Source organism: Odocoileus virginianus, chromosome 24, assembly GCF_023699985.2.
Source record: "Odocoileus virginianus isolate 20LAN1187 ecotype Illinois chromosome 24, Ovbor_1.2, whole genome shotgun sequence".
Lineage (NCBI taxonomy): Eukaryota > Metazoa > Chordata > Mammalia > Artiodactyla > Cervidae > Odocoileus > Odocoileus virginianus.
In genome coordinates, this window is record NC_069697.1 from 42,009,124 (window position 1) to 42,034,353 (window position 25,230).

The 25,230-nt window shown below is 38.0% G+C and overlaps 1 long non-coding RNA gene across 1 annotated transcript; it reads left to right on the plus strand.

Moving 5' to 3' along the window:
• Nucleotides 1-15,796: 15,796 nt before the first annotated feature.
• Nucleotides 15,797-24,490, plus strand: LOC139030859 (uncharacterized). The gene is made up of 2 exons (XR_011483293.1): nucleotides 15,797-19,981; nucleotides 21,598-24,490. It is a non-coding gene; the product is annotated as an uncharacterized lncRNA (long non-coding RNA).
• Nucleotides 24,491-25,230: the final 740 nt, after the last annotated feature.

The following is a 25,230-nucleotide window of genomic DNA, read 5'->3' on the forward strand; positions in this document are numbered from 1 at the left end:
AGGCTGAAAACATTCAAAAGAACAATATTCTATATAGTTACCATGAAAGTGTCCTTGCAAAGATTTCTGTGAGAAATCTTCTTGGGAAATGGACCGTCTCTTTCAACAAAAAAGTGGGGTAACTGGATAGTCTTATGTAAAAAATATTTGACCCTTATCTTACACCATATACAAAAAATAACTCCAATGTATTAAAGACTTAAATATTATAACTGAAACTATAAAACGCCTAGAGAACACATAGGGGAAAAGCTTTATACATTGGTCTTGGCAATGATTTCATGAGTGTGACACCATTAGTACATGCAACAAAAATAAAAATAGATAAGTGGGACTACGTAAAACCAAAAAGCTTTCCTATAATAATCAACATGATGAAAAGGCAGCCTTCATAATGGAAGGAAATATTTTCAAACCACATATCTGATAAAGGGTTAATTTTCAAAATACAGGAAATGCAGGAGTTCCTACAACTCAACACCCAAAAAATAACAATCCAATTAAAAACTGGGCTAAGGATTTGAATAGACATTTCTCCAAAGGGTGCATGGAAATGAACAACACGTATATGAAAAGATGCTCAATGTCACTAATCATCAGAGAGATACAAATCAGAACCACACTGAGGCATTACCTCTTGTCTGTTAGGATGGCATGCATATATATATATATATATATATATATATATATACATTCAAGACAAGAGTTGAGGATGTGGAGAAATTAAAACCCATTTACACTATTGGTGGGTATAGAAAATGGTACAGCTGCTATGGAAAAAAGTATGAGAGTTTCTCAAAAAATTAAAAGTAAAAGTACCATATGATGTAGCAGTCCTACTTCTGAGCATTTATCCAAAATAATTTTAATTGAGATCTCAAAGATGTATCATTCCCATATTCACTGCAGCATTATTCACAATAACTAAGATGTGGAAACAGCCTAAATGTCCATCTGCTGATGAATGGATGGAAAAAGTGTGGTATATATATATAGGATGGAATACTGTTTAGCTTTTAAAAAGAAGGAAATTCTGTAAGATAAGGCAACATGGAAGGATCTTGAGGACTTTTTGCTAAGTGAAATAAGCCAGACTACTGAAAGACAAATACCACATGATTCTACTTATTTTAGTATCTAAAAATAGTCAAATTCATAAAATCAAAGACTAAAATTGTTACTTGAGGCTGGAAGAAAAGGATGGGGAGTCATCAACAGACATCAAGTTTCGGTTAAGGACAAATAAGCTCTAGACATCTGCTATAAAACATCATACCTTCAGTTAATAATGTACACTTAAAATTGGTTAAGAACGTAGAGTTCATGTTAATATTCCTACCACAATGAAGTAAAAAAATTTAAAAGAAGTCCCCATGGAAACAGCTGTACTTCTAGTGTCGAATGCTGTTTCCTGGAGAATGTAAGCATTAATCTTAAAACACTACATACTAACTGGTTGTCATAGGAAAGTAGAAAGTGTATTCTAGTTGGTGTCTGAAAGTTCCAAAAAAATATAATAATGTTTTCTTTTGAGGGGATAAGAGCTTCAAATTTCATTTCTGTCCTTTCCATTAGACAAAGAAGAAATGAATAAATCAGTGACTCCTAGATATCTAATCTTAAACTGCACAAGGTATTTTCTTTCTACAAGAACAAAAATCCTTGTTTGAAGCAGAATCTACTCCATCAAGGGCCAGAACTTGGGACTTTTCCCAGTCATTTGGATTGGGTCACTCCTGCTTTCTAGGGAGTCATGTAGAACAATTTAAGGAATGAAATGGAAATGGAAACTCATGAAACTCACTTCCATAAACTAGAATCACTTCTGCTCCATGAAGAAGATGCAGGTAATTCTGATCATTCCCTGTCTTATAATTTTGAAATCCTATTGATTTCTCTTGGGAAATCAAAGTTAATCCAGAAAAATCCTGTGCTTTGCTGTTACAGGCCAAGCATTTTCTCAGGTGCCTTGGCTGAATTAACTCCTAATCTGCTCACTAGTCTAAAAAGGGGAGTGCTCTTGCTACCATCCCCGTTTTACAGATGGGGAAAACCAGGCACAGAAAAGAAGCTGAACACCAAGACGGCAGAGCATGTGCGTGGCAGAAGCAGGAGTTTCTCCTCAGCCTACTAATTCTGGAGCCGTTTTTAACCATTTTCACTTACATGGAAGGTTACTGGATAAGTCTTGACGGTATAAACTGAGTTGTGGGTCACTAACCTATAAATATGCACTCCCCTGGTGGCTCGGCAGTAAAGAACTCGCCTGTGGTATAGGAGACGGGTGTTCGATCCCTGTTTTGGGAAGATTCCCTGGAGGAGGACATGGCAGCCCAGTCCAGTATTCTTGCCTGGAGAATCCACTGGACAGAGGAGCTTGGTGGGCTCTATTCCATAGGGTCACAGAGTTGGACATGATTGAAGCACGTGAGCACTAATGCATGCAGCCTACAAATACATCAGGAATGGTAAGGGGGAATCCTTCAAAGAATTAACTCGACATAAAGTTAGGGGTTTTTAAAGAAACTTTGTGTCATTTACTGGATCTAACAGTAATTATGTTACCATAGAAATAAAATATGCATATTTTATTAGCAGTCAGTATTTACCAGAGTGGTTTAAAAAGCCATCAAAGTATGGCTCTCCTAGAATCCCTATAATTCTTTTTGCTTCAATGCAAAATTTCCTGAGACATTCATGAAAATAACCTGGATAAGCTAAACCTCATAGATGATCACATTCTGAAGAACAGTATGTCTGATTAAATGCTTTTATAGGATTCTGACATTAACTGCTGTCCTTTATAAAGGACAGAAATGGTATGGAGCTAAGAGAAGTGGAAGATATTAAGAAGAGGTGGCAAGAATACACAGAAGAGCTATACAAAAAAAGATCTTCATGACCCAGATAACTATGACAGTGTTATCACCCACCTAGAACCAGACATCCTGGAATGTGAAGTCAAGTGGGCCTTAGGAAGCATCACAACGAACAAAGCTAGTGGAGGTGATGGAATTCCAGTTGAGCTATTTCAGATCCTAAAAGATGATGCTGTGAAAGTGCTGCACTCAATATGCCAGCAAATTTGGAAAACTCAGCTGTGGCCACAGGACTGGAAAAGGTCAGTTTTCATTCCAATCCCAAAGAAAGGCAATGCCAAAGAATGCTCAAACTACTGCACAGTTTCACTCATCTCACATGCTAGCAAAGTAATGCTCAAAATTCTCCAAACCAGGCTTGAATAGTATGTGAACTGTGAATTTCCAGATGTTCAAGCTGGATTTAGAAAAGACAGAGGAACCAGAGATCACATTGTCAACATCCGTTGGGTCATCGAAAAAGCAATAGAGTTCCAGAAGAACATCTACTTCTGTTTTATTGACTACCAAAGCTTTTGACTGTGTGGATCACAACAAATTGTGGAAAATTCTTAAAGAGATGGGAATACCAGACCACCTGACCTGCCTCTTGAGAAATCTGTATGTAGGTCAGGAAGCAACAGTTAGACCTGGACATAGAACAACAGAATGGTTCCAAATAGGAAAAGGAGTACGTCAAGGCTGTATATTGTCACCCTGCTTATTTAATTTATATGGCAGCGTACACCATGCAAAATGCTGGGCTGGAGGAAGCACAAGCTGGAATCAAGATTGCTGGGAGAAATATCAATAACTTCAGATATGCAGATGACACCACCCTTATGTCAGAAAGTGAAGAGAAACTAAAAAGTCTCTTGATGAATGTGAACGAAGAGAATGAAAGAGTTGGATTAAAACTCAACATTCAGAAAACTAAGATCCTGGAATCTGGTCCCATTACTTCATGGGAAATAGATGGGGAAACAATGAAAACAGTGGCAGACTTTATTTTTGGGGGCTCCAAAATCAGTGCAGATGGTGACTGCAGCCATAAAATTAAAAGATGCTTGCTCCTTGGAAGAAAAGCTATGACCAACCTAGAAAGCATATTAAAAAGCAGAGACATTACTTTGCCAGCAAATATCTGTCTAGTCAAGGCTATGGTGTTTCCAGTAGTCATGTATGGATGTGAGAGTTAGACTATAAAGAAGGCTGATCACCAAAAAATTGATGCTTTTGAACTGTGGTGTTGGAGAAGACTTTTGAGAGTCCCTTAGACTGCAAGAAGATCAAACAAGCAATCCTAAAGGAAATCAGTCCTGAATATTCTTTGGAAGGACTAATGCTGAAGCTGAAACTCCAGTACTTTGGCCACCTGATGCAAAGAACTGACTCACTGGAAAAGACCCTCATGCTAGGGAAAATTGAAGGCAGGAGGAGAAGGGGACGACAGAGGATGAGATGGTTGGATGACATCACTGACTCGATGGACGAGTTTGAGCAAGCTCTGGGAGTTGCTGATGGACAGGGAAGCCTGGTGTGCTGCAGTCCATGGGGTCACAAAGAGTTGGACATGAGTAAGCAACTGAACTGACTAACTTAAATGCTATGGGATTATCAGAGAAATTTTATTGTATTAAAAAGAGAACCATGCTTTTATTTAAAATTCTGGAATAATGCATTATTTTAGTGTATTTTGGTGTACAATATGGCACATTGAGTCCATTATCTCAAATCAGGAATAAATTTTATAGGTAAATTAGCCTACTCTTTAATCAGCAAAAGAAGGAAATATTATAAATCAAATATTCCAAGTTAAGATCATTATCTGTGATGGTGTCGTGTAGCTTTTACCAGCTGAACAAATAATCATTGATTCAGTCAGTCAGTCACTGATTCATTGATAGTTATTAACCATCTAGCATATATCAGGTACCTCAGAACTGGGGAGGCAGCAGTGGAAGAAATGAAGTGTCTGATCTCACAGAGCTTACAATATAGGGGGACAGGAGTGGTGGGATTCTCAATCCACATATAATATAAACAGGTAAATGGATATGTCAGGTGGTGACAAGTGCCAGGAAGGAAAAATAACCAGAGTAGGCCTTTCTGATAAGGTGACAAAGAACAAATGACCTCATTTTGTTTCCATGGTGTATATTTGGTAAATAGTTCATTATAGGAAGCATCATTGGTTAAAGTCAGGCAGTTCTGTGGCTATTTTATTGATACTCCATGTAACCAAAATAGTTGTCTACTTATATAAACCTTAAATTTTTTTTCTGGGCTAAAATTTTGTATGCGACATAGAACTTTATGCTTTTGATTTTTCATCCATCTCTGGCTTATTTTGTGCTCAATAAATGTTTTCTAAGGAGAGTCATGGCCTAACATAAATATTAACTTAATTCACCTCCAAATAGAGTTAAGAAATCTTCTATGTTGATGACTGTGCTTGTAAATAAACACTTATGCATTTTCAAGAGGATCTCAGCTCTGCCCCAGCTCAATTTTCTATTAAGGCATATTTAATTGGCAAACAGAAAGAGCTGTATTCTGGGTTCTTGTCATGGAACAAAACTTGGAACACTAATAAAAGAATAAATTATTTAAGTGCTTATGAGTATACTGACATGTTAAGCCTTTTACATCTTTTGCTTCATTATTACAGCCGTTGTACAAGACAGGTCCTTCTGCTAGCCTTTCGCAGATGAGGAAGTGGAGGCCTAGAGAGGCTGCTCACTTCCTAAGGTCAGACTGCTGGCTAGTGCTACATGGGACCCAAACCCAGGTCTGTGAGCTCAACCATATATGCTTCAGTGCACACTGTCCTTTTTTTCTTTTATCTTTTCTGTTTACTTTTAATTAGGCAGTGTTGATAGATTCAATGTGTTCTAATGAGCTTTCCTAAACTTTTCTTTGAATAGGGCAGGGAATTCATAAAACGTTGATTTCACAGGCTTTTCTTGTCTGTCCTCCAGGAGACTTCTCATCCTGTGATTGAAAATATTCCATTAATGACCTCTTTCCTAGTCTGCGTCCTTTCCCGCCACTTCTGCATCCCACCCTTCTGCCTGCTTCCTCATCTACTTTGCTCTTTCTCAGTGCCCATCCCCAGCCTGTTTTCTGGAGTAACTGCTTAAGAACCCTGAAAGCCATTCAGATTGTCCAGATTTTGGTGTAGCTGTGTCTTTTCTCCATGTGAATTTAAAGCCCTGCTTTGATCTACCAGTGCCTGAGAAATTTTATGATTTTTATACATTTAGAGATGACTACACCACAGTTACAAGGTTATCAAGAAACCAAGATACCACTTGAAAGCGTAAAATTATGCAATTCGTGAGTGCCTAAGTTTATTCGGGTTTCATTTTTGATTCTTGCCATCCTACACTCTTCTTTGACCTTGTCATTTAAAACTGTCTTCAGTTAAATTGTATATTTTTGATATGTATATATAGATCAAAATATTCAGATTAAAATTTAAAGATGAAGAAAAGGCTGTGGTAGTTCTTGAGATATATGAATAATATATGAATGAAAATGTGATGATTTTGGAAGGAAAGTATGATGTAAATCTAGTTATTACTATATTCTTGCATAAGTTGTTTCAAATATAAGGGCAGATTCTGCAAATGTGAGGACCAACCTAAATGCCTCTCACTTCCCCTCCATTCCCCTTAACTGTGCGATCTGAGTGGGATGCCTTGGGTTCTTGGGTCTGCTGACTCTCAGGTAGCTCATTTGGCGCTTGCTCCCTGAGTATAGTTTGAAAGAAGATCTGAATTCCAGGCAGGTTTGGTAAGATAAACACAAAACAGAAAATATAACTGGGCATATTGTAGGAAAATTCTGTAACTGCAAGCATGAAAAGAAAAATTTTCATTCTTCCAGACAGGAAAAATAAGACACCTCCCCAAATGAAAAAGAATTAAAAAGTTTTAGTGAAACAGGGCGCAGAGGCTAAGCCTGATGACTTGAAATGCAGAGTCTAGTTTTTATTTCTGTTCCTCCATTTACTGCCTGTGTGACCTTGATTAAATTACTTAACTGTACTTCTGTTTTCTCATATAGAATAGTGATAACAGTGGTCCTTAATCCATAAGACTTTATGAGGATTAAAGTAACCAGTGGTTAACTGATATATCATACTTAGAGTGTGCCTGACACAGGGTAGCAGTAATACTAATTTTGCTATTATTATTAGATTATCTCAAAGCTGCAAGTCAAAAGAGGAAGATGAACAGCAGCAGAAAAGAACTACATTCAGAGATCCTATACTGGCCAGTTGTCTTCTCTCCTGGTGCTGTCAGTGGACATCTGTAGCTGTTCAAGAATTCAGGGAGTATATCCATATACCCCCATCTGAAGAATTTTTAAAAATGCATGTTCCTTTCCTTAAGGGAATATGAAGAAGGGAGGAAAATAAAGACCTCCTTCATCTTACACCTAAGTGAGAGGGACCTCACCTAGGCCTCAAGCTTTACAGGGCTCCTTAGATCACAGACAGACTGAAGTAAATTGACTGAAAATGACAGTCTGAAATAAATTTACTGGATAGCCCCAGATCTAGATCACCCTAGATGCTTAGGGCTAGTGCTCACAGTCTGTGTATACAAACCATCACTGTAAATACCCACTGTTGAGATGAGCATTGTCCAGGGACATGCTTCTCCAGAGCTCTCCCGGGGCATGGAGGACGTGGGACACAGAACTTAGGTTTGGAAAAAGTATTGGAATTAATTTATCACACCTTCCTCTGAGATAACATGAATGCAATAGTTCTTCCATGTTGAAGTATCATTTTTCTCTAGTACTGAGGGTTTACTTTTTTTTCTTGCTTCTCTTCCCTTCTAATTCCTGGCTCTGTAGGTACTAAAATATTGGCATACTATTTGCAGTAGTCACATATTGAGACTGAGGAATATTTTGCATTATTAACAATGCAAATTACTTTTTAATTGCACATGTATAGATTAGACATAACATGAATAAAGCAGGTTGTGTATTTTGAAATATTTGATACTAGATGGAAACTGAATACTAAAATAGAGAATAGTTTTACTCTTGAAGAAGGGTAAGATTTCTTATGTGTTTAAAATTATATCAAAATTCAGTCTTTTAAAAATAAGCTTAATTCAAGATTTTCTTAATTATAAGTTATATTTTAGTTTTAATTTTAATAGTTTGTATTTGAAGGATATTTTTGAAAACACATAAAATAAACATTTTAATTTTTGATGAAATTATATTCTGTGTTTATATTTGTGATTACATTTTATTTTTAGTCTCAGGATTGAACCTGGCAGTGAAGTCACAGAGTCCCTGCCAGGGAATTCCCTACTACTGGTTTTTAAAAACTATAACTTTACCTATACTGTTTGATTTTGTCATTTTATAGGAATACATTTCCAACACTGGAAAATACAGCATATTTTATTTAATACTTTGTTAACTTGATTTATCATATGTTTATACATGAAGTATGTGGACAAATGTCCACATTTGTCCTTGTCCCACAAATATTGAGGGTAGGCCTGGTAGTAAACAATGAAAATTAAACCACACATAGGTAATGATAGACTATCTGGGAGTGTAATATTAGTACTGAGTAAGAACTCTTAAATTTTGAAGAAAGAGCTTCAAGGAAAATTCTAATACTAGCCTGGAACTCTCAACAATGAAATAACTTAAGCAAACCCAGGAGTTGGTCATTGGGAAAGAAGGGGAAAATTAAGTCATTCTTTAAAAGTCTCACAGGAGTGTTGAGGAAGAAGCAGAGAGTAATATTCAATGTCTTATTTTCAAACATGTAGGGAAATTTTCATCTGATTATGAGAGGTAGGGGTTGAAATATTTATATAATTCGAGATAGAGTTTACATACACACATAAAGAGATACGCATACAGAAAGATTTTTAAAGCACACCTATGAATAAGATGAACTAGTCATCAAACTATATGCTGCAAAGCAATCTAACAAGATAATTATATACAGCAAAAAGTTACAGATGCAAGGCATGCATGACAGAAATGCAATCATTACAGCAGAATTCAGTGTATCTAATTCATCATGAGCTCTGACACCTCTAAATAAGTGACAACATAGAATATATGGACAACAAGAAACCCAAATATCTGACAATGCATTTGTTTTTATGTTGACAAAGCTTTGATAAAAATTGGACATTCACTTGACCATAAAGAAAATTTTAATGAAAGTTTCAGCATATATATTATAGGCCATAATTTTTATCATATTCAATAAAGTTAGAAATAAATATTTTTAAAGTGACTAAGAAAATCTCTAATAGTTGGGAATAAATATATTCCTGGGTGACCTTCATATCTAAGAAGAAATCAAAAATAAAGGTAAAATCTATCTATTAGCAACTAGTAAAAAAAAATGAGATTCTTTATTAGCATAACATTCTAAAAGGGAGTTAAAGTTATCTGAATCTGTAGCATCTCTTGACTTCTGGCAGAAATATAGACAAATATACTTTAAAAATAGACAACATACAAAAATAGACAAATATACTTTACTGTAGAAAATATATCCATGCTAGGTGGGCAGGATTCCTATGTATTCAGACAAATAGGAGGTTGCAGTAAAACATTGACCAGCTCATATGGAATCAAGGCACCTTAAGGAATATTCAGTGGAAAACATATACATATTTAGACCTCCAGGAACTTCAGATTTTGAAGCTTATGGAATAATAGTCACAAAATAAAAGATAAAATCACAAATATTAACAAGCAACAGAAAATTTTTCATAGCACAGTAAAATGCCCTCAAGTGAAGAAATATATGTTAAAAAAAAAATAGCCCAGGAGAAAAGTTAACCTACAAATTATACACAATGGAGAAATTAATGAAGTAAAAAAAATACCAGAAGTAATTATCCAGAATGTAGCACAATGACATAAAGATTTGAAATATGTTTAAAAGGAAAGTGAGATCTATAGACTATAGAATGATAATGTCCAACATATCTAATTAGTCTCAGAGGAAGAAGATAAAGAAGAGGAACATTTGAAGTGGTTATAGCTATGAATCTCAGAGAATTATGCTGCATATATAAGAAATGCACATCCAGATACATCATAATGAAGTGGATTATTATCAAAAGTAAAATACAGTCAGAGAGAAAAGAGTGATCACCACAAGGGAGCAATAATTAGGCCTATAGCAAACTTTACAGCAACATGGCAGCCAGGAGCCAGTTGAATAATGTCTTCAAAATGTTAGTGAGAAAATGACTGTCAGCCTACAACAGTACACCCGTCAAAACTCTCTTTTAAAAATGAAGGTGAAAGAAATATATTTTCAGACAACAATGACCCAGTTTTATCATCAACAGGCCTGTATGAGAACATCTGATGAAATATGTACTCTGGGAGGAAGGAAAATATTGTCTGGGATGGAAAGAAAAAGGTTGAACAAAGAACATGAATATAGATAAATCTAAAGTAAACACCTCATGCTAATGTGACAGGTTAAAATGCAAACCTAAGTACTGGACAAGAACGGTATGTAAATTGTGAGTGGAGTGGGAGTGAGAAGCTTTAAAGTATTTTAAGATTCTTGCATTACTTGCAAAAAAAAAAAAGATTCTTGCATTACTTGAGAAGAGGGATAAAGTAGTGTTTAATTTTAGACCTCAAACATGCATTTGGTGAACCTCTGAAAATATAAGATGAAACCAATGGCAATAAAAAGTACAGTTTCCTAAACATAGGAATGTAAAAGGGAAAAATCAAATCCTAAAAAAACCACGATGCATAGAAATCAACACAGAAAAGGCCAAACAATTCTATCATAAGGAATATAATAAAACTATGGTAACCAGTTAAATGGATGCTATATTGGGTTTAAAAATTAAAATATAAATTGTTTTACAAAGGACACAGCATGTTCTTACACTGTCAGTTTCCTGAGACGCCTATACAAGGAAGGGATCAGATGCGTAAGAGATTTATTAGGAAAAATGCCTGTGGAAGATCTAGGGAAAGGGAGTAGGAATATAAGGAGAGAGCCTTGAAACAGCGAGGCAGGTGAGACCCCTGTAAAAGGGGAGAGAGGGAAAGAATAGTCAGAGCCGCAGACAACAGCACAGTTCCAAGAAAGACCAGTGATGCTCTGTCTGCTGTGCTGAGTCGCTTCAGTCGTGTCCAGCTCTTTGTGACCCTATGAACTGCAGCCCGCCAGGCTCCTCTGTCCATGGGGATTCTCCAGGCAGGAGTACTGGAGTGGGTTGCCATGCTCTCCTCCAGGGGATCTTCTGGACCCAGGGGCTGAAGCCGTGCCTCCGGTGGCTTCTGCATTGCAGGCAGATTCTTTACTGCTCAGCCACCAGGGAAGCCCTAAGACCAAAGGAGTCCATAGCAAAGAAGAATCATGAGAGTGACCCCCATATTGGGCTTCAGTGGCCAGTCTCTACTACCTACACTGTCCTCAGTCCTTGGCTGAGAACATCTCTGATGAAGCGTGTCCTTGGTGGGAAAATTGTGGTGGATTTGAAGGTGCAGCAATTGGAGGTTGTCAGTCAATGCCCTCTGTACAACAGGTTCTGTGAAAAGAGTTGAGCAGTGCCCTGTTGTGGCTGCCACACACAAATGGCCAGACTTAAAGATGGGGAAGATATACAGAACTAATACTAACAAAAATAAGGTGAGGTGCCTACATTAAAAATAGCAAAACTAGACCTTAATACAAAAGGCTCTCTTTATGAAAGTTAATCTCAGTAGTTTCTGGTTTACTCTTCTTATATTTCTCTTTGCATATTCATGAATATTTTTATTTCCCTTACACAAAAGTTAACATATTATATTCTGTTATTGTTGTTATTGTTATATATTGTTATTGTTGTTGTCCAATCAGCTCATGTCCGACTCTTTTTGTGACCCCATAACTGCGGCATGCCAGGCTTCTCTGTCCATCAATATCGCCCATGGGTTTGCTCAAAGTTTGGCTCGTCACATCAGGTGGCATAAGTATTGGAGCTCCAGCTTCAGCATCAGGCCTTCCAATTCAGGGTTGATTTCCTTTAGGATTGACTGGTTTGATCTCCTTGCTACCCAAGGGACTCTGAAGAGTTTTCTCCAGCACCACAATTGAAAGCATCAATTCTTCAGTGCTCAGCCTTCTTTATGGTCCAACTCTCATATCTGTACATGACTGCTAGAAAAACCATAGTTTTAACTTTATGGACTTTTGTGGGCAAAGTGATATCCCTGCTTTTTAATAAGCTAAGTTTGTCACAGGTTTTCTTCCAAGGAGCAAGAGTCTTTTAATTCATGGCTGCAATCACTGCCGCACTGATTTTGGAGCCCCCCAAAATAAAATCTGTCGTTGTTTCTACTTTCTCAGCGTCTATTGGCCATGAAGTGATGGGACCAGATACCATGATCGGTTTTTGAATGTTGAGTTTTAAGCCAGCTTTTTCACTCTCCTCCTTCACCCTCATCAAGAGACTTAGTTCTTCTTCCTTTTCTGCCATTAGAGTGGTATCTGCATATCTGAGGCTGTTGATTTTTCTCCCATCAGTCTTAATTCCAGCTTGTGATTCATCTAGCCTGGAATTTTGCATGATCTACTCTGCGTATATGTTAAATAAGCAAGGTGGCAATATACAGCCTTGATGTAATCCTTTCCCAATTTGGAACCAGTCTGTTGTTCCATGTCCAGTTCTAACTTGGTTCTTGACCTGCATACAGATTTCTCAGGAGGCAGGTCAGGTGGTCTGGCATTCCCATTTCTTTCAGAATTTTCCACAGTTTGTTGTGATCCACACAGTCAAAGGCTTTAGATAGTCAATGAAGCAGAAGTAGATATTTTCTGGAATTCTCTTGCTTTTTCGATGATCCATTGAATGTTGGCAATTTGATCTCTGTCTCCTCTGCCTTTTCTAAATCCAGCTTGTACATCTGAAAGTTTTCAGTTCACGTACTGTTGAAGCCTAGCTTGAAGGATTTTGAGCATTACCTTGCTAGCATGTGAGATGAGTGCAATTGTGCAGTAATTCGAACATTCTTTGGCATTGCCCTTCTTTGGGATTGGAATGAAAACTGACTTTTGCAGTCCTGTGACCACTGCTGAGTTTTCCAAATGTGCTGGCATACTGAGTACAGCATTTTAATGGCATCATCTTTTAGAATTTGAAATAGCTGGAATTCCATCTCTACTGGCTTTGTTCATACTGATGCTTCCTAAGGCCCACTTCACTTCACACTTAAGGATATCTGGCTCTAGGTGAGTGACCACACTATCATGGTTATCTGGGTTTTTAAGACCTTTTTTTGTATAATTCTTCTCTGTATTCTTGCTGCCTCTTCTTAATCTCTTCTGCTTCTGTTAAGTCCTTGCTGTTTCTGTCCTTTATTGTGCCCATCTGTGCATGAAATATTCCCTTGGTATCTCTAATTTTCTTGAAGAGATCTCTGCTCTCCAAAATCTATAATTAGGTTAACATATTATAGTTTATTGTCTTATTAAGAACTATTAATCTTTTGCACTTTGCATTTTCACTTCATAGTATGCCATAGAAATTATTCCATATCACTCCATAGAGATATTTCTTGTTATTTTATAAACCTTCATGGTACTCAACTGTAGGACATACCATAGTTTATACAACGTGAATGTGCAAAAAGAAATGTGGGAAGGAGAAACCAAAATAGTGAAATTGCTTACCTATAAGAGTGGATGGGAAAAGAATGAGGAGATGGGTGAGAATTGGAACATAACAAGAAATAGTGTCTAATTGCATTAACAAAGATATGAAAACTCTTCAAAATGGTATATAAACAGAAACACATAAACTTGACTCTTTTCCAAATTAGTAATAAAGTCACACTGAATAGATAAAATGAATAACTGACTGACTTTTGAATGTATACATTGGCTTTTTGTCTTTTATCAGACTGAAGATAAAAAGAATTAGAGACAGATATGAATTCCAATTAGGATTTTTTGTCTGTTTGTTTGTTTTTTGCATTAGTAGTATGGGCTAGCAACTTGAAAGTTTCTGTGTAAAATCAAGATTGAACAAATGAATAAATATACTGAGAAAACTGGAGCCAGTTTTTTCACTTTAAGAGCTACAATATGGATAGCAGGAAGACTGAACCATCTGGAGCTGGACTGCAATTGGAGATATTAGCATAAACTCATGGACAGTAAGATATAAATAAATATATCTCTCACCCCTTCAGTACCCCAGGTTGCCTGCAAAAAGAGCCTAGAAATAAAGACATGTCAATAGAAATAAGTACAACTATTCTCGTTACTAAATGCCATTGCCCATAAAGATGAAGGTGAACCCCTTGGAATAATATCTGATTCTAGGACTGTGACAACAGATGCCAGGGTCCAGCCTCAGCAGGATCCAAGGGGTACCCTCGGGATGAACGGCGTCGGTGAGAGAAGACACATGAGACCAGCCTTGATAGGGACAAGTCTGCGAGGAAGAGAGAGAGAGAGAGAGAGAGAGAGTGACCAGACGAGGGTGTTTGCAGGGCCTGGCAATGTTTTATTTTTTACCGTGGCTTTTATAGCCTAAGTTAGTACATTTCTAAGGGGAAGATAATTTAACATTACATCAGCTTGTTTTTCACGAAACCAGGGTGTTTTCTGCATACTTCTTTGTTTATGAGGGTCTTGTGCATTATCTTCTGGCCTTGGGGCCTATTAACATTTTATGGAGGTCAGGTGAATGTAAACCTATTTTCCGTTTCTATGGTGACCTTAACTGAAAGGTAGCAGTCTCATAGGGCAACAGTACAGAGTAGAAGTATAACCTGTTAACACAAAAATTAATCCTTCTGCAGAAGTTGTCAGTTGAGTTTATCTAAGAAGTTTACCCCAGACTGACTCTGCGACTTTGGTGAGGCGGCCTCTGCCTAGCACTCCTGGCTGACAATTAACAACCATCTCATTGGTACCACACTAGGGCTAAGCTCTTATTTTTCTAGATCTGTAACTATATTAACAATGGTTTCTATAACACAACCTTAGCACATTAAAAGCAAAAACACAGCAAGCAAAACACAGCAAGCAAACGTCAACCCAATAACCACCTTTAGAATAATTTTTCTTATGTTTTCTAATAGGACTCCTTCACCCCTCAAAAAGGCACTATGTCTATTAGGGCTTTTATATAATCAGGTTCTTTATGCTATTTTATGATTAGGGTATTATAAGCAATCATGTGTATTAGTACCAAGGGCATAAATGCATTTGCCAAACAAACTAAAATACCAGCAAAGGAGTTTAAATTAAAACACTTCTTTCATCCTGGATAATCTCATAAAATACCACCACCCAGGAAACTTATTGATTAAAGTTCTAAATTGATTCTTATTTGGGAAGAGATTGGAGAAGGCCTTCTGCCTGTGTCACAGAAATTAGGGAGTAGTCTTTTGAGGCAGGCATCAGAAAGACAGATACCATCTTTAAGGTGAGCGCAGGGGGCAGCTTTTTGGAATCCCTGAAAACCTGATCTGCCTTGCCTGTCAGGTTTTCTCCTCGTGACCTTGTCATGGGTGGGATCTTGTGTGCTGGTTCCTGGCAAACAGAAGTCCAAAGCAAACCAGGAAAAACAGAACATCATTAAAAAAATTAATGGGGGCATATCAAAAGGACACAGGAGTCATCTGGGTGGGGAGTGGGTGGCGTTTCTAGATTAGAGCCTTCTTACTCTGTCTCTGGGAGAAACTGTTATGCTCTGTGGAACCTGGCTTCGTTTTCTGAAAAATTCTGTTTTTCCCCTTAATGGTCCATCTGAAGTGGAATTTAGGAATTATTCAAAAGATCTGTAGAGTTTTCACTGCTAATTATTTCACCCTTGGAAGTTTAGGGTTCCAAGGATTTTAAGACTTGAATTCAGTTCAGTCACTCAGTCCTGTCGACTCTGTAACATGCCAGGTTTCCCTGTCCATCACCAATTCCTGGAGCTTGCTCAAACTCATGTCAATCTTGTTGGTGATGCCATCCAACCATCTCATCCTCTGCCATCCCCTTCTTCTCCTGACTTTGCTCTTTCCCAGCATCAGGGTCTTTCCCAGTGAGTCAGTTCTTCGCATCAAGTGGCCAAAGTATTGGACCTTCAGCTTCAGCATCAAGTTTTACAATGAATATTCAGGACTGATCTCCTTTAGGATGGACTGGTTTGATCTCCTTGCAGTCCAAAGGACTCTCAAAAGTCTTCTCCAACACCACAGTTCAAAAGCATCAATTCTTTGGCGCTCAGCTTTCTCTATAGTTCAACTCTCACATCCATACATGACTACTGGAAAAACCATAGCCTTGACTAGATGGACCTTTGTCGGCAAAGTGACGTCTCTGCTTTTTAATATGCTGTCTAGGTTGGTCATAGCTTTTCTTCCAAGGAGCAAGCGTCTTTAAATTTCATGGCAGCAGTCACCATCTGCAGCGATTTTGAAGCCCAAGAAAGTAAAGTCGATCACTGTTTCTGTTGTTTCCCCATCTATTTGCCATGAAGTGATGGGACTGGATTCCATGATCTTCATTTTTTGAATGTTGAGTTTTAAGCCAGCTTTTTAACTCTCTTCTTTCACTTTCATCAAGCAGCTCTCTAGTTTCTCTTTGCTTTCTCCCATAAGGGTGGTGTCATCTGCATATATGAGGTTATTTTTCCTAGCAATCTGATATTTTTCATGGCAATTTTTATTCCAGACTGTGCTTCATCCAGCCCGATATTTTGCATGATGTACTCTGCAAATAAGTTAAATAAGCAGGGTGACAATATACAACCTTGACATATTCCTTTCCCAATGTGGAACCAGTTCATCGTTCCATGTCCAGTTCTAACTGTTGCTTCTTGACCTGCATACAGATTTCTCAGGAGGCAGGTCAGGTGGTCTGGCATTCCCATTTCTTTCAGAATTTTCCACAGTTTGTTGTGGTCCAACACAGTCAAAGGCTTTAGCATAGCCAGTGAAGCAGAAGTAGATGTTTTTCTGGACTTCTCTTGCTTTTTTCTATGATCCATTGGATGTTGGCAATTTGATCTCTGGCTCCTCTGTCTTTTCTATATCCAACTTGAACATCTGGAGATTCTTGGTTCGTGTACTGTTGAAGCCTGGCTTGGAGAATTTTGAACATTACTTTGCTGGTGTGTGAGATGAGCACAATTGTGCAGTGGTTTGAACATTCTTTGGCATTGCCTTTCTTTTGGGATTGGAATGAAAATGGAACTTTTGCAGTCCTTTGACCACTGCTGAGCTTTCTAAGTTTGCTGGCATATTGAGTGCAGCACTTTCACAGCATCATCTTTTAGGATTTGAAATAGCTCAACTAGAATTCCATCACCTCCACTAGCTTTGTTCCTAGTGATGCTTCCCAAGGTCCACCTGACCTCACCCTCCAGGATGCCCATCAACAGGTGAGGGATCACACCATCGTGGCTATCTGGGTCATTAAGATATTTTTTTGTATAGTTCTATGTATTTTTGCCACCTATTCTTGATATCTTCTGCTTCTGTTAGGTCCACACTGTTTCTGTCCTTTATTGTGCTCATGTTTGCATGAAAAGTTCCCTTGGTATTGCTAGTTTTCTTGAATAGATCTCTAGTCTTTCCCATTCTATTCTTTTCCTTTATTTCTTTGCACTGATCACTGAGGAAGGCTTTCTTATCTCTCATTGCTGTTCTTTGGAACTCTGCATTCAAGTGGGTGTATCTTTCCTTTTCTCCTTTGCCTTTCACTTCTCTTCTTTCCATAGCTGTTTGTCAGGCCTCTAAGACAACCATTTAGCCTTTTTGCATTTCTTTTTCTTGGGGATGGTTGTGATCACTGCCTCCTATACAGTGTTTCAGACCTCTGTCCATAGTTCTTCAGGCACTCTGTCAGATTTAATCCTTTGAATCTATTTTTTACTCCCACTGTATAATCATAAGGGATTTGATTTAGGTTGTACCTGAATGATCTAGTGGTTTTCTCTACTTCTTCAATTTAAGCCTGAATTTGGCAATAAGGAGTTCATGATCTGAATCACAGTTATCATCTGTTCTTGTTTTTGCTGACTATATAGAGCTTTTCCATCTTCAACTGAAAAGAATATAATCAATCTGATCAGTATTGATAGTCTGGCCATGTTCATTTGTAGAGTCATCTCTTGTGTTGTTGGAAGAGGGTGTTTGCTATGACCAGTGAGTTCTCTTGGCAAAATTCTTGTTAGCCTTTGCCCTGCTTCATTTTGTACTCCAAGGTTAAACTTTCCTTTTATTCCAGGTATCTCTTGACTTCCTACATTTGCATTCCAGTCCCCTATCATGAAAAGGACATCTTTTTTGGGTGTTAGTTCTAGAAGGTCTTGCAGGTCATCATAGAACCATTCAACTTCAGCTTCTTTGACTTTAGTGGTAGGGCATAGACTTGGATTACTTTGATAGTGAATGGTTTGCATTGGAAATGAACAGAGATCATTCTGTAGTTTTTGAGATTGCACCCAGGTACTGCATTTCAGACTCTCTTGTTGACTGTGAAGGCTACTCCATTTCTTCTAAGGGATTCTTGCCCACAGTGGTAGATATAATGGTCATCTGAATTAAATTCGCCCATTCCATTTCATTTTAGTTCACTGATTACTAAATGTCAGTGTCATCTTATCATCTCCTGTTTGACCACTTCCAATTTACCTTGATTCGTAGACCTAACATTCCAGCTTCCTATGCAATATTGCTCTTTACAGCATTAGACTTTACTTCCATCACGAGTCACATCCACCGCTGGGTGTTTTTTTCTCTTTGGCTCTGCCTCTTCATTCTTTCTGGAGTTATTTCTCCACTCTTCTCCAGTAGCATATTGGGCACCTACCAGCCTGGGGAGTTCATCTTTCAGTGTCCTGTCTTTTTGCCTTTTCATACTGTTCATGGGGTTCTCAAGGCAAGAATACTGAAGTGGTTTGCCATTCCCTTCTCCATTAGACCACATTTTGTTAACGCCTTCCACCATGACCCATCCGTTTTGGGTGGCCCTACATGGCATGGCTCATAGTTTCATTGAGTTAGACAAGGCTGTGATTCATGTGATCAGTTTGGTTAGTTTTCTGTGATTGTGATTTTCATTCTGTCCACCCTCTGATTGATAAGGATAAGAGGCTAATGGAAGCTTCCTAAAGACTTGAATAATGGTGGACTACTATAGTGGGGTTTTTTTGGGGGGGCAGCAAAGAGCCCTCAGAAACATAGTAGAATTTTGATCTATTTTTTTCCGTTCAGTCCCATGTATCAGGAATCACCATCCCAAATTAATTCCTAAAGGTCATATGACTTAAATACATGACTGTTTCCTCTCCCCAAGCCCCTGTTTTCCACCTTAATAGTATCTGCTTTGGACACATTCAAAAGAATAGGCTTGGGTGGGACTTCAATAGCTTTATGCTGATTTTTGCCATGGGACTGAATCACTTTACCTTAGGATTCTTAACAGTCTTCTGTTTCTCAAAGGTTTTATTTTTCAGTTTTCTACTTCTTAGATTCTAGAGGAGTTAGCTTTTTCATCCTTTTGATTTCCAACTGTGATTTCAAATCAGCCTATTTTTGTGTAATGTTGGTTTTTTTGTTTGTTTGTTTGTTTTGCTGTATTTTGCTAAAGGCAAGAAGAAAGGGTGCCACACGTTAATAGTCTTTCCAACCACTTTTCCTAAGGACACAGGCTCAGTAAGCATTTAGTCTGTCTGAGTTATGACAAGTGGCAATTTTACCAAATATTTTGCCTCTGTTATAGTATTGAGTTCCACTTTTTCCAACCTGCAGTATCTTTGCTCACTGCCTGCACTTGACCTCCAAACCAGTGTAATGTGGTTTTTGTTGCAATGTACTCTGTGTTAAGGGGTGACTTTCTGTATTAACTAGGTAGGCTAGCACCACCTACTGCACCACATAAACCTGAAGCTGAGAGATATACCCACCAAACCTAACAGTCTAATGAGTGCCCTGGTTGGTGGGCAGTTTTTCTTTACACAGTAATTCACTCATTACATTCCTCCCATCTTATGCCTCTAGAGCCTTGATGTCATCTGCTGCAGCTGATGGATGGAAAATGAGATCATGCAACCTAGAAGTTAACACATGTCACTTCAGCTCACATTCCACTGGTAAGTGGTAGTCATAGAATCTCTGGGTGAGTAACCGCTCCACACTCTGGGAGAGGAAGCACAAATTGGAGAATTGACTGTCTGCAATCAGTACTACACAACCCTTTGGTTAAACGTAGACAATTAGTTGCACAAAGCTGGACTTGCCTGTCTGCTTTCTCTCCCAACATTGGTCAAAAAATTAAGTTTTGTTTTCCATATAGTAAAGTCAAATCCCTGCTGTAAAAATATACATTTTATTGAGTGTAAGGCTTTGCTCTTGTTAAACTTCATCATGGTAGAAGCATCTTTATTAAGATGGTCATAGTTTAAAGAACATATTTTGAGTAAAACTTTGAGACAGAAGGTAGAAATAATGCTATTGTTGTTTCAAGGTGGTTTGTAGGATTCACTCTTTATTCAAAATAGTTTGTTCTCTCTGCTCTCAAGACTTCCATCATGCTTAACATTTCTCAGAGAGGCAGTGAAGTAGTATGCAGGCATGTTATGGATTGAACCAGGTTCACCAAAAATATATGTTGAAGTCCTAATCCCCATTACCTAAGAATGTGACCTTATTAGGAAATGGGGTCATTTCAGGCCAGGGAAAGGTAAAAATTTTAAATCAGATAAGAGTTTGAAATTTTAATATTACTCTGACTGGAGAGAGAGAGAAAGTGCATGTGTATGTGTGTGTGTGTGCCTGTGTGTGTTGAAAATGAAACTTATGATTTATTATCTGAGAATGACCAAGATTTCATCCAGGGGTGGGGAAGAACAGGTTGAAAGAATATTTTAGGCAACAAAGTTGCAATCTGCTTGTATCCCACTGAGTTAAGTTCTTTCAATAAACTATTTATAAGTTAGGCCTGTTTCTTTGACTTGCTAGAAGTAGCTACCAGTGTGAGCTAATAAAACATAATAAAAAGTTTTTTCTATTAATAAAAACTAATAAAATTAAACATGGCAATTAGTTTTCCAATTGTCTATGCATTGAAGGATGTAGTTATATGAATAAGTAAATATTAATCCATCTCTGATATTAGCCTGCCACTTTATTTTACTTACATAAAGAGAAGGAAACTCCCTCCTCCCTATAACTTAGATGCTCTGTTTCTTTCTGGCTCCTTTGGGCTGAAAAATTTGGTTGAAACAAATTCTCTGCTGTCAGTTACCCTTTAGTTTCTGAGACCAGTCTCCTGTTTAACACATAGTCCATCCTCTTATTCCTTCCACAATGCTTCATCTCATGAAGAAGGCAGGGACAGCAAGGTCATGCCCAGATGTAGCCCTGTGGGGTTCACTCTCCTAGAATGGGAATTAGGAGTAACGACAGCAAGAGAACATTTTGGAAGAGGTTCTGAGTGCTTATGCAAACAAACAAACCACAAACACAGTTTTAAAGGGAGAAAGAATAGCTCTAGTTCATGAATGTAAAATAATAGAATGGAGAAGGTCAAAGCAGAAGCCAGCAGTTTATGAGTCTTAGTTTTGCCCTAAATATTTTTGTACCACAAGAAAACCTTCAAATTAAGTGATAAGATGTAATTTTATCCACAAGGTATGAGATTAAAAATCTAAATCTCTTTTGATTAATAATAATATATTTACTGAATATCCTATCACTATCACTGCAGATGGTGACTGCAGCCATGAAATTAAAAGATGCTTACTCCTTGGAAGAAAAGCTATGACCAACCTAGACAGCATATTGAAAAAGAGATATTACTTTGCCGACAAAGGTCTGTCTACTCAAAGCTGTGGTTTTTCCAGTAGTCATGCATGGATGTGAGAGTTGGACCATAAAAAAAACTGAGCACCAAAGAATTGATGCTTTTGAACTGTGGTGTTGGGGAAGACTCTTGAGAATCCCTTGGACTGCAAGGAGATCAAACCAGTCAATCGTATAGGAAATCAGTTCTGAATATTCATTGGAAGGACTGATGCGGAAGCTGAATCTCCAATACTTTGGCCACCTGATGTGAAGAATGACTCATTGGAAAAGACCCTGATGCTGGGGAAAATTGAAAGAGGGAGGAGAAGGGTACAACAGAGGATGAGATGGTTGGGTGGCATCACTGACTTGATGGACGTGAGTTTGAGCATGCTCCAGGAGTTGGTGATGGACAGGGAAGCCTGGCGTGCTGCAGTCCAGGCGTTGCAGAGTTGGACATGACTGAGTGACTGAACTGATACTGATACTATGTGCCAAGTATTGTTCAAGGCACTATGCTTATCTTACTCATTTTATCTATAAAACACATTCTGCTAGGCAAAGACTCTCCTTATATACATTTTATAGAAAAGAAACTGAGACATTGAGATGGCAAGGAAATTGTTCCAAGCCACAGTGCACAGGGGTGATGGAGTCTTGATCTGACCTCAGGCAGTCTGGGTTCCAAGCTGTGGGATGAACCACTGCTGCGTGTTGAGCCCCCACACAGTGGCAACCTTGGAGCCAGGCGTTTCGCCTTGATTTAAGCCTCACAACAGTCTTCAAGATAGCATTCTCAAGGTACAAATGAAGGTGCAAAGGCTTAGAGGTTAAAAAACTTGCTAAAGTCTATATTTACATATTTATAATCGGATCTTCCAAACACTCTTACTTAACCTTGGGGTGACCTTGTAATTTATTGTCTAAAGTCAGCGAAGGACTGTTGTTAACAATTATGCTGGCCCTATAGACATAAACCAGAACTCATGAGGGCACATTGCCATGTGTGATCACCCCCCACTCTTCTGAACCTGGCTAACTGGTGATATTCTACCTCAGATCTCTAAAGAGTGCTTCACTGTGACAAAAAAGTGTTTCCCTAGTTTTTGTGAGCCCGTACTGCCCTTCTCCTCCCCTTCCCTACATGTTTATTTCTTCTTTGGAAGCCCTGTTTGACCAACTTCCTCTGCTTTATTTCAAGTCTTTTTTTTTTTTTTAAGACCACAATTAGATCTTATAAATGTATTTTCTTCGAGTTTGAAATGATGGTTTATTGGAGCCCTGGAGAAAATAACAACCTTTCAACTAACAGAACAGAGCTGAACGAGATGGGAGGAAAGAACAGCAAGGACTAATAATTTAAAGAGAAATTTATAGGTCTGCTGCTCTCATGACTAAGAAATAATTTGCTGTCTGCAGTTTCAGGGGCAAAGAAATAGTGCTCAAAACCAGCTGTGCATGGGAATCTCCTCTGGCATTAATAACAATATGGATGCCCAAGTCCCACCCCAGACGCACTGAATCTGAGCTTTAGAGGGGTGAACGTCAGTGTCTCACAAGTGAATCTGATTCTCGGCTGGGGGAGCAAATCATTAAATCCCCTGACCCTAGCAGAGATGTGAAAGTGCATTTTCATATTCATCTTGCGCTAGTATAGTTACCAAGCAATTCATCCTGGCTTTCCGTCAACATATTTTAGACAGAACTTCTTTTGGTGGCTTTTCTAATCTAAAATAGTCAGACCTCACCTTTCAGATCTGTTTAAAGCTTTTGCAGTTTTTCATGGTTCCTTTATCTTATTCTTTATCACCCCTTCATTCTCTGCATCCTCTAATACATCCTAATACATCCTCTAATAATATGTACACACATACATACATATACATTTATATGCATGTGTATACATACATACATGTAGATAATCCAGGTAAATACATTCACATTTATATTGATAATTCAGATAAACCCATGTATATCTTTCCTTTTTCATGAAGGTCAAGCTGTGTTGACTATTGTCAAAATTAGGAAAGACTTCTCTTAGTTGTCTTTATCAAATGAATATCTGGTAAAATAATTCTGAAGAAATCCCATGCATTAATTTTTTTAATCATAGAACTATTTTGTTTTGCTTCTCACTGACTTTTTCCCAATATACCATTATGAAAATTTTAAAACATATAGCAAAGTTGAAAGGATTTTAAAGTGAACATCCATGAACCCACCACCTAGGTTCTACCATAAACATTGCACTCTACTTCCACTATCACAGATCTCTATCTGTTATTCCTCCCATGTATCTACTAATCTATCTTATTTTTGAAGCATTTTGTAGTGAATATACATTTGTAGTGAATCAATGTATGAATATACATTGATTTTAATAACTATTATTGATGTTACTAATGTTGACAGTGACAAAATACTTCAACTTTGTATTGCCATTCAGTCAAGCACATTTTTATTCAAAGTGACTCCATGGGAAAAGATAGCATGGGTCAGACTCTGTTCTGAGGAAATAAAACAATATTGTCTTTTGCTGGTAAGGACATGTAAGGATTGGGATTATGTATCTGTGTATTATAATGTGTATTTTAACATTTAATTATTTTTGTAACACAACTTGAAAATATCAGTTTTTTAACCAAAATATTAATAAATGATTGCTACTTGCCCAGTATTATTTAAGATAAAGCGCCACTTTAAAGTAGGGCTGTTAAATATGAACAAATATCTGATTTTTGTCATTGTTTTCTTAAATGTTAAAAATATAAGTAGCAGGAGGTTTTCATAAAATAAAGACTTTCATATCAGTTTTATTTTGGACACAATGCAGTGTTTCTCTTCTCCTCAAAATATCCCCCACACCTGCCTGAAATCCCACTGTCATGTTTCATGGCTTTGGGCAAGATCCTCTAAAAATGCAGAGACTCTTCATGGTCATTCCCTACTTTCCTCAGTCCTCTGGGAAAGAGATGGAGACCAATAGATGCCACACACCCTCAATAGGCAGAGGTTAGAATCAGTCTTGCTGCCTGGGATTTTGGTGTCTCTGAAACACTTCAGTTCACCCAGGTGCCCACACAATGCCTGGACCTCAGAATCAAGGCTGCTCCACACAACACCATCTCTGAATTCCACCTCCAAGGAGCAAGGAGCTCCTAATGTTTCAGATAAAGTTCCTAGGGGCCCAGAACCTTAAAGGGCTAAACACATAGGTGATGGGCCCTACTGTTGGAAAGGGAAGAGGGCCAGCTCCTCTTGGGCTCCCCAGGTGGCTCCGTGGTAAAGAATCCACCTGCCAATGCAGGAGACGCAGGTTTGATCCCTGAGTTGAGAAGATCCCCTGGAGAATGAAATGGCAACCCACTCTAGTATTCTTGCCTGGGAAAGCCCATGCTCAGAGGAGCCTGGTAGTCTACAGCCCATGGGGTCTCAAAGAGTCAGCTATGATTTAGGGAATAAGCAATAAAACCATGTTAAGGGTTCCCTGGCCTGCATTCTCAGAAATCTGTTGTAGTTTTTAAAATTGAGTCCAGTCCTGTAACATTATTCCTGT